The 10,907-nt window shown below is 38.9% G+C and overlaps 1 protein-coding gene across 2 annotated transcripts in view; it reads left to right on the forward strand.

The window, feature by feature from the left end:
- ZCCHC7 (zinc finger CCHC-type containing 7) overlaps positions 1–10,907 on the forward strand; it is a 123,071-nt gene that overhangs the window by 98,088 nt on the left and 14,076 nt on the right. The gene's annotated exons all lie outside the window — the stretch shown is intronic.

Raw genomic sequence — 10,907 nt, forward strand, 5'->3', positions numbered from 1 at the left:
AATATTTAAATGGTTAAGACAATATTCAATGGATTGGTATCACAAATCTTGAATATATTCATTTATAAAATTATTATACATAAAAACACCTTTAAAGATTAGGATTTTTGCTGCTCATCTGAATCTTTGCTGTCATTGCTATCCAGATCAACCACATATGTATTTAGCTGTTACAGATAATTAATCACTGCTGTCCGTTCAAAACAAAGTAGAAAAGTTTGTCCACTACTTTTCTTTACGAGTCTTTGGTGTGGGCTTTTTCTTTTGAGCAATAAATGGGATGTGCTTTATAATTTGTTGCCTCCACCTCTTCATGGTAGTGGAATGCTCTTTTTTCTGTTTTTGCTTCTAAATTCAATGAATAGGAGAAATCTGTGCTTAAAATCCCTTGCTTGTATTTTCTGCATAATGCTTTTAAAACAAAGATCTGGTTTGGAAATAGTCCACCCTTTCTGAGCATTTACTTTTCTTTTAAACAGAATTGGTATAGACTTTAAAAAAAAAACATTATGAGCAAAAGGTGCATTCACTGAGTATTTTTGTTTGCTTTTTTAAAATTGCATGAAGGAAAAAGGTAAATACTGTCTTTCATTATAATTCCTAAGGGTGCATGTAAAAACGATTTTGAAATGCTTATTGTATTTGGAATCTAATAATCAGATGGCTATATTAGATGCACTAATATGTTGGGTTCTGGTTTTTACTGAGGTATAAGATTTAATTTAATTTTAGTCTTGCTTGCCATTGAAAATTCCTCAAAAAGTGAATTGCAATCAACACTTAGAAAATAGTTATTTTTGTAAAAAAATGTGGAGGAGCTTAAACCTGACTAAGCGGTTACTAGGGCAGAATTTGAGGTGTCTGAGGTAGAAAATTTTACCTGTGAATTTTGTAGAAAGTGTTCAGAGTTTACACTTTACTTAGTGTAAAGCTAACAACATTTGTCAAAACAAGCTCTTGTTAGAAAATGTAGTAGTTATGAATACAAGTGTATTATTAAAAGTACCCATTTGGAACTTCTTAGTGCATTTTAGGGCCATTTTGAAATGTGATCAAATATGGGCACGCAAAGTTAAATTGACATTAAGTGAGACCCTAGCTACTGATAATTAATTTTTTATTTTGCAGTGAACTGCAAATTATCTGCAAAATATCCACATTTCTGGTATGTGGGAAATGCTTTGCACGTCTCCATTTTTTGCATGGGAAGACTCACTTTGACTCAAATTTATATTAGTAGTCAGATTAAGCGTGGAATTTAAAAATTTGTGTGGTGAAAGACATGCTTGATATTTAAAATAAGTTATACCTCAAGAAACTGCATTATCTGAATTGTTTAAATGTGTGATAAATGTTCTCTTCTGTACCCAAAACAGAACAGAAGTAAACAGAGTTCTCACAAGAATCAAAACTTCTGTTAGAATAATGTATATTATGTATGTATTTATAGAATTGCAACTAAAAATTCGAGATCTTTTACTCTCATATCAGCATAGTAGTATTTCACTATAGAAATTAGTTTATAATTTTCCTAGTTTAGAAAAAATATTTCTGTACAAACAGGATAACAATTTAAAGAAAAATAATAGAAGTTTAAAAAAAAAGTACTGTTGTGGTTGGTGCTGTGCTGCAGAGGCTGCCTGATTATTCACAAACAGACTAAGGCTACAGTGAGTTTTTCCTGTGCTTTAGCCATGAATACAACCACTACATTTAAATTGATTTTGGTAAATTGATCATGAGTGTCACACTTGCAGGTACATATAAGCGCAAATAAAACAAGGCATTCAGGTTTGTAATAAAAGACCATTTTTATAATGTTGCTTCCAGACAGCCATTACAAAGTTTGTCTAAATGTTTTGCATTATATAACGTATTCTTAGTTAATTACTGTGAATGCTTGTGAAAAACCACACAGCCTTCCACCTTTCTCTTTTGTGAAGCGTTTGGTGATTTTATTCATTATCTGGCTCTTTCCTAAGAGATGGACTGCCATCTATTGACTTCTTGAAGCCCCTGCACAGAAATGTGGATTGACTAGAACAATGACTAAATAATAAATCCATTCGGCTGTTATGGATGGTGGTAGGTTTTTGTTTACATTAGCTGTGGTGACAAATTTTGGCACATTACAAATAATTTGTTGTATGGGCAGAAATGTCTTATTCCAACCAAAATCGACTGCCAGTGCAAGAAATCTTATGAGCAGTTGAAATGGCAAAAAGGATTATAAGCAGAATATTTTAATTTGGCTTTTGATAGAAAAAAGATTATCATATTGTATTCAATGAAGCTTAAATTTGAAGGCTCTATGATAATCAAAGCTTTATAAGTGGATGAAGTTAGTTTCTTTAAACTTGTTCTTTCAACTCTGTTAACTAAAATTATTCTGAAAAAAACCAATCAAAGTCAGCAGAACAATCCAATTCCCACTGTGATTTAAAATAATATTTAATAACCTCTTTAAGATGGTGATTTAAAACTTTTACAAATCATTTTCATTGTGCCTGCTCTCTGTGTATTTCTCCTATATCAGAAAAGGGAAATTACGTTTGTCAAAACATATTTTAACTTTTTCTTCATATAGGTATTTATTTGCAATAAATAGGTTGGGTTTGATACCCGCTTATGTTTCTCAAAGAGGTTATTATTATCAATTCAAATAATAACACAAGGACTTCATTGGCAGATCCAAGATAGACAGTTTTGATCATAGCTTACTGCAGTCCAAATAATATGTGTTATTTTTTCACAGACAAGGCATTTGGAGGTCTTGTAAAGCTCTTTGTCGTAGATTATTAGGAAGCTTAGCTTACAACTTTGTCTTTCTAAATGCCAGAGGTTCCACAAACCTAGAGAAATATGGTCTGTGTTCCAAAGGACATGCCATCACATCCCCTTTTCATCTTAAGGATATCGGGGGTGTTCATCGCAGTGCTTTTTCATCCTCGGAATGCTTGGCTCTTTTTCATTCCCTTTCTCTTGTCATTTTGGATTTCAGCTATGAAGGTAGAGACATTTATTAAATATTTTGCACTGAAGTGGAGGCCAGTTTATAGCCCTCTAATTAAAAAAAAAAGTAAGTCAGTGGAAAAAATTTGTGAGGTTAAGGCACCCTATAATTTTCATTCGTTTGGTTCAGTTTTGCATTTTATTCTTAAAAAAAATACAATAGCGTCCCTCTGAGCTTGATCTGCTGCCCAACTGCCTAGCTGCGTGTCCAGTGGCAGTTCCCATTTTAAGCAGGTCCGCGCGCTGGAGGAGAAGAACAATTCCGCTGCGCCCCAGGCTCAGAGGTGCGGTGTGGGGTCCGCGGTGGCGCGCTCTGCGGGGGACAGCGCTTCTCCCCAAGTATGGGAACTGCCATAAGTGTTAACAGCTCGGGGCTTCGGCTGGGCGGCAGGATGGGAGCTGGCCTTTTGTGGGGGCACCGCACCATGGAAGGAGGCTGTTTGCATTCTGCACCCGAATCGGCGGATGGGACCTGGGGTCCAGACCCGTTCCCGTCCCGAAAGTCGTCCTGGGGCTTTGCTGCTGGAGTGACCCGGTGAAACTGAGGGTAGATATTGCGCTGCGGTGAGCGGTCGCATTTCCACCCAACAGATGACATCACTGGAGAATAAAGAGGAAATTTGTTTTCAGCGGATAGTGACCCATGTTTTGCTTCAGGCGCGAAGCTGCACTTCTTCCAGGCGAGTCCGCCTGAAGCGTAACGCAAACCCCTTCTGCACGGTGGTACTGGTGGGGGTACCCAGAAGACGTGCAAATGGCCATCTCGGTATTTCAATATAAAATGGGATACGTGCTGGCTGTGTAGATCTCCCTATGTATGCTGCACTGCTTCATTGTTCAGAGGGACTCGTGGTGTACAGAAATGAACATAGCCGGTCCGGCTCAGGAGCAAGATGTGGATGCAATAATCAGATAGGAGTTAACATTGCAAGTATTAGTATCTTCTTCAGAAAATATCTACGGAGTAATGAAATTCCATCCCTAAAATGGGCAGAGCACAATTTTTCTTTTTCTAGTGTGTTTCTCGGTGTAGATGCATATGTTAAAACACAAATTCTGCTCAGGTTAGGTGTTTTCTTTCTGTAGGGACTGCTCGTTTTTAATAACCTCTTCCTCCCCCTGTACTGCTCTGGCCATAAGGACTCCTTCCCCCATCCCCTGCCTTCACCAGTCTCATTTATATTAAAGCTCCTAGGCCAAGATGGCCACCAACAGAGTTTTAGAACCATCAGAATTTTTAACTAGCAGAGGCTATCATTTAACATGCTTTTTGACAGTTTGTTAATCTTACTTTAAATCCACTTACATAAAAGAAGGTGAACCAGGAATTGGCTGTTTTGGCCTCTGTGCGTAAAAGACATGAAGGGACAATGCATCTTTTGTGTTTAAATTTTGCGCTCGGATTTCTTTGTGTGCATTATTAAAATTCCTCATGGCCTGCCACTTTTTTTCTGAAATGAAAATGTAAGCAGTGTTGCTTAAAGTCAATTTGTATCCTTTAAAATGTGACTTTCAGAAAGAGAAAATTTAAAATATGACTCTGGCAAAAAAATATTTAAGCTTCAGAGAGAGAGCATTTGTGGTTTCCAGAGCTTTGTAGGTTTTGTGTGGTGAGGGAAAGGATGGGTTTAGAAGTATTTTCAGGAGGAGATTAAGCCTGACTTCCCTGTGTGCAGGGATGGGGCTGCTGCAGTGGCTGTGAACATGGCTGCAGTGTCAGCTCCTCTGGTCTCTGCACGATGCAAGGCTGCAGACCACGAGATCATCACGTTCCTGTTAAATATTTCAGCCCTTGACCAGTTCCTCTCCAGGTGTTTTAAGGTTATTTCTATTAATTCTAGTAAAAATACCACTTTGTTTATGCAGGAGACAGTGTATTTTTTTCGTATTTTGGAATCACAGAGCAGGTCCTTGTGTGTCAGCACTTCAGTAGCCATTTGACAGGATGTTTCACAGGGAAGGCAACCCAAAATTCCCAGGGATATGAATTTAGGGTAAGGATGACTTTGCCTCCTGTGGATTGTGGGGAAACACGAACACCTAGAGTGTGACAGTGTCCTCACGCTTGCCCTTGAAGGAAAGGTACCTTTTGGTGCTTGGGTTCGTGAACATTTCATATTCTCTGAAAATGCATGCTAGCCTCTCTAGCCAGGGGAAGAGGTAGGGCAGATCTTGGACAACAATTGGCAGGTACTTTATTTTTAAATTATCTTCTTGCATTGTTCAAGCCTGAGCCTTACCGCTTTTGCAAGTGCTGTTCTATGACAGAGATGCTTCTGAAATGTCTGCCTGCCCCGCACAGTTGTTCTGGTGAAAATAGGTATGTTAGAGGTGGTTTGGTATGCCGTCTAGAGGGTCTCTTGGATTCTATTTTACATTGTGTTTATTTTCCACTACTAGTTATAATTTGTGCCGTGTTACCGTTCTCTTTCAAGTTTCAGATATTTTTGAGGCTATCAGAAACTTAACCCCAAAATCTTTTTCTATTGCAAAGAAACTGTATTTCACAAAAGGCAGTATTCTTTCTGCTAGTTTTTTTTACAGAAAACAAAGAGAATTTCAGGTTCTGAAAAAAGTGTAAATTTTTGAGTACGAAGCATATACTATAGCTTTCAGTACAAAAGCGTGCTAGATAGAGTTCTTTCCCAATTTTTACTTGAAAACTGTATTTAAAATATTACAGGAAAAAGTAGCAGCTTCAATAACTTTATATAAATATGTAACATCTAGAAAAAATACTGTTTAGAGTTTGCCTTTTGATGAAGATGTTGGGTTTTAACTAATACCCCTGGCCAGTTATGATTACCGAATAATTAGGGATTTTTCTGTGTCAGTTAAGTTGAAATAGAAAGTTCAGGCTGGTTATCTGTAAAATGCCAACACGTCTTTGCACTTGCACTTTCTTTCCTGGGAAAAGGTGACAGTGTCCTGGCACCTCTTTACTGCAGAGGACAGATCCCTAGCTGACGTCTGCTTTTACCTCCCGGGGCTGTGGTCGTTACCCCAGGTCAGCATCTGGCTCTTGGCCAGGCTGGACCAGAAACCTGCAGACTCCTGCACAGACCTAAGGCTGTTTTGGGTGGGCTGTGTTACCTTCCAATAGCACGGTCATCAGCTGCCATTTACCTTACTCATGTAAGCACGGTAGAAAGCTTGCCTGCTTTATCTTAGCGTTTATCTGTCTCATGCTCTTCCCCATCTGTCTCCCCAGAAAATAAAATAAAAGGTGCTTTTAAATTGAGGGCTAAAGTCTGATTACATCTTGACCAGAAATTGCATTTTGATATATTTCTGGAAGCAGCCTGGGACTGGGGGGAATTAAAAAGCTTGACTGTCTGAACCAAGTAATTTCCATTTCTCTGATTCTGGGGTTCCAAATAACCTCCTCGAAGTGTTTGTCTTTCAGAAGTGGCATCTTTCAGAGAATCCATGACTTCAGTATGCACGCTATTGTTATTTAAGGAACTCTCTGTTTTCTGCAAAAGCAATACCTTTTAGGCCTGCCTTTAAATGGGAAAAGGAGAAGAGCAGGGGATGGAAATTAAAACGTATTTTAATATTTTGAATGTTTAAATCTATTGTTAGCTAACCCCTGCATGCCCAGAAAGCTATTTGTGCAGTGTGTGACATTTTTCAAATACTGTGCCAGCAATCCTGGTGGCAAGATGCACTCATGACTGGAGAAAGACTGGAGAGAGCTGCTCCCTCCCACGCAAACTTGTGGGCAGGAATTGCTCTGTTCTCAACATAGAATCTACCATCTGCATTCCTCCTTTGCCCAACACACGCCAAAACTGTTGGATAAGTGGTTAATTAAACAGAAAACAGGATGGTAAGATTCACTGGTGAAATGTCTCCCCATCATATCCATAACTGCAGTTCTTTTAAGGGAAAGGATTAAGATGATCTTTTCTTTAATGCTTACAAATTCGGTAAAAATTTTCACCTCTCTTTCCTATAGTTTGAAAACATGAACCTATATGATCATATAAGTAATTTTTACTGTTTCAAGTATTAACCATCTAAATAAGGAAAATAGAATTTCCAAGTTAGAATGAGATTTCCAATGCATTTTAAAAACAGACTTTAATTTGAGGAAAAAAAATTAAATATTTCTATGCCTTTTTTCTGCAGTAAATTCTGTTTATGAATATTCATATTAAAGTTCCTATATTCCTGAAAATTATTCCTCTGAACTTGGTATGAAGGTGTTTTTTCTCAGTTTTGTTAGAACTTGGAGTCGGTTTCAAAATTCCATAGGAAACCAAAAATTATCTGTGATCTGTCAGACATTTTAAAACACACAAAAATCACACTTTCATGTAGGTAACGTAGAATGTATTTTGGTGCATTTTTGTGTTGTACAGTGGAAAAAATGTAAAATATCAGTAGACTGTAAATCTCCATGAACTGTCTGCACGTATATCCTAACTAGGAACAGTATTTTGCTTGTCAAACGTCCACTCAGTAGCTGCTTGTAAATTAGGTGGTTTAGTAGTACTGAAACTGTTGCATTTTATCATACAAATGCTTTTCATGTTGAAACGTCACAGGTATTTAGCAACAGCAGTCTATGGAGCTCTGCGCTGGCAGCAGCGTATGTGACTGTCCATGTTGCTGCCAGACCTGCTAGTTCATCTTGTCACTGATCTATGTGTATTAGGAGCAGCCAGGAGCTCACACTGGTTAGATGGTAACTTTCTCAAGTTATGCTTGATCATGTTAATAATCTACAGATTAGGATTCCCTAAAAGTAATCACTGATTTAATTCTGAGAGGGTCTATCACGTCAATAATATTAGTACATCTTGTTAGGTCCTGTCATATGAATAGAAAAGTTACTATCCCCGTGACAGAATTGTCCTGATTTTTATTTCAAAATTTGAAAAATCAAGCGTAAAGGGAATTAAAAGGAACCAAAGACCTGTATAAAGTGATGGGTAGCATAGAGCCATGTGCCGTAAGTAGGTAGTATTTTACTGCAGTACTGGAGAAGTCTCAGAGCAGTGGGTGATTTGCATGATATATGCATATATGCTATCGTACCCACATATGGCAAAAGAAGAAGGCATCCCTCAGAATTTTTAGCTTCAGGGGAGTGAAGTTAGGCCTTCAGTTTTAACTTATTTTTGAGTGTTAGATTTGGATTAAATTAACCTTTGACAAACATGCCCCAGTGAGTATGACTCTGAAATGGGCGCAAACAGCCACCCTCGTACTTCGCCGGTGCTGGCAGCACCTCACATCGAAACAGACCATGACACCACAGCCTTGGCTGGTCTCCTCACCTCTGCCAGGAGTTGACAAACTTTTCCTCGCTGCTTCGTTAGGCGCTTTACCCTGTAGCCCAGTCTGCATCGAGGCCCCTTTCGCTGGTCCCTCCTCGCTGCCCCGCGGCGACGATGCCCTGCGTGGCACGAAAGCGCCGCAGGCAGGGCATGGCAGAGGCTTCGATTCTCCACGAGTAGAAGGGGGGCAATGCTTGCAGGAAGAGGTGCTATTTTTACAGTAGACCAGGTGATTTATTTGCAAGAAATGGACGGCCGCAGCTTGGGCGCAAAGTTTCTCAGAGCCAGTGTCAAGTCCAAAAGCTGCTTGTCTTTTTTTCTGTCTTTTTTTTATTTCTCCCCTCCCCTCAAACGTGCAGTTTCTCTGCCTGTAGTAACTGCTCATCTTGTAGCTAACAGAAGTAATTTCATGTTGTTTCTTGACTACGCATTTAATTCTGTTTCTAAAGTATATTTGTAACTTCGGCACTTAAAAAGGGAGTGGTGAGTGCCTGTGCACAAGCGTACACAAACACTGAAGGATTTCTGCGGACTATGTGATAACCTGAAATATCTTTTGCTTTAAAATTAATTGTGCCAGATTTGCACATGCTAGCTATCCAGTTTCTGTCTGACTTATTTTGATGGCAGATGAGACCCTGGTTAAATTAATTGTGCTTTTCTGATGATGGTGTGAGAAGGGAAAGAGAGGGAAAATAATAGCACTGAGGTACTCAAAAGTTGGTCTGGAGAAAAGAGTTTTGATCATTGGCATATTTATGTGATGTGAGAGAGCAGAAATCTAAATCTTGTGATCCATTTTCAGACGCTGTAGACTATTCAGAAAGTCCCAGGTCATATTAAAGTAAAAATTTTATGGAATTGAGACTGATTTTAAAAAGATAGGTGTGCAAGAAGGACATGGAAAAGCTTTTGTGTGTTAATGGTTGTATATAGGCTGTGAGACATTTCTTCAAGGACATATTCTGGATTAATGTCACTCATTATAAAGCTAGGTAAAAATAATTATGGTATTACTGAATATATATGATGCTCTTAAATGGAGCACACGTGAAAAAATTATGAGGAAATTGATAAACATCAACATGCATAGTTAACATGTTGGTAATGTAAGGAAAATGCTTCTCTAAAATTGGCTGTCAGTAAAGGATGATACAGATTCAAGCCCAGATGCTAGGAAGTTTAAAGAAAAAAGCTTGAATTATTGTTTATTTAGAATGTACCCCAGCAAAAACTCACTTCTAACAAACTGATGCACCACCCCTTTGGCATCTCATATCCTCCAGAAGCACTGTATTTTTTCTGTGTTTATTTCAATTTTAGCTGTGATCAGAAATCACCTCAAAGTAAATATCTATTAAGAATGCTCCCCTAAGAAAGTTGTTTCATATGCGGTACTTCCTCCTTTTGCATCTGATGGTGAAAGGTGATTAGTAGACGACATAAAGGTTAAAGAGAGAGAGAAAGGAAGCTGTAAATCATCTAGAATGACAGTAAAAATTAAAACCTTGGGGTTTGTTGGGCTCCCCGGTGTATTAGCTAATAAATATAACCATGCTTTAGTTCTGTTCATCTTCTGATTTTACAGGCTTTGCAAATGTTTGTGTTCAGATTAATGTATAAATGTATGTGTAAGTATGCATACACTTAGTGCGGCAAGTGTGCGTGCGTGTAGTGCCTGCCCGCGCGCACTCTCTGTGCGCGTATGCCTGGGCGCGCATATAACGACGTTTGGCGAGTCTCCTAATAAACATTCAAATAAAATATACGTGTCCCCATGCATGAGTCTCCTCCTCCTCCTCCTTCCCTGCCTCTGCCCCACGCACCCACCTCCCCCACCCCACTTCAAAGCTTGTGGTCCTTTTTCCATCCTTGTACTAAAAGGTTTCTTTGTAAGCCAGGCCATTTGTCCATCATTGTTTGGGGTCCAAACAGTGGTAAAATACCCTGTCACCGATCCAGAGTGCTGTGAATGGCAGCTTCTCTCCGGACAATTGGCGGTGGTGCCGAGAAATATTCCTGAGAGGATTATTTAACCTTTCAATTTAGGGGGCACAAAGCCTGGCTGATTAATGAACTTTCTGATGGGCGCTGATAAGCGGATCTATTTCTTTATTTCCTCTAAAAGTGATTCCTTCTCCTGTCCCATATTACTATAATCTTAAACATAAAATGTGGCAAATAGATTAAAAAACAGCACTAAAGAGTTTATCTGGCTGGCAAACTGAAGGAGCTAAATTAAAATTGGTAATGAAAGCAGTGGCTGAGCCCTGTATATGGTTTTTAAATGCGCTGTGTATTTTGAAGAGACTTATTCTCCAGCTTGCCTGGTAATGACTGCTTTTGGTGCACAGTCCGGGGCTGGCTTCTGTTATCCCCCCAAAAAAATGAGTTGTGTTATCTGGATGACTGCAGACACATATGCATCCCCCTTTCTCACTGCATGGGCAGACAAGGTCGATAGCATTACAAGGTATTTGTGGCAGTGCTTGTTTCAGTTTTCAGAGCTGCCAGTTTTCAGCCAGATTTGAATTACAAAAGAAGAAGCTGGCATGAAAATTGAAAGGGTTTATCGGCTAGTCTGAAGCCTCATAGCACATTGCTTAT

The sequence above is a fragment of the Haliaeetus albicilla genome, chromosome Z (genome assembly GCF_947461875.1).
Source record: "Haliaeetus albicilla chromosome Z, bHalAlb1.1, whole genome shotgun sequence".
In the NCBI taxonomy this organism is placed as follows: domain Eukaryota; kingdom Metazoa; phylum Chordata; class Aves; order Accipitriformes; family Accipitridae; genus Haliaeetus; species Haliaeetus albicilla.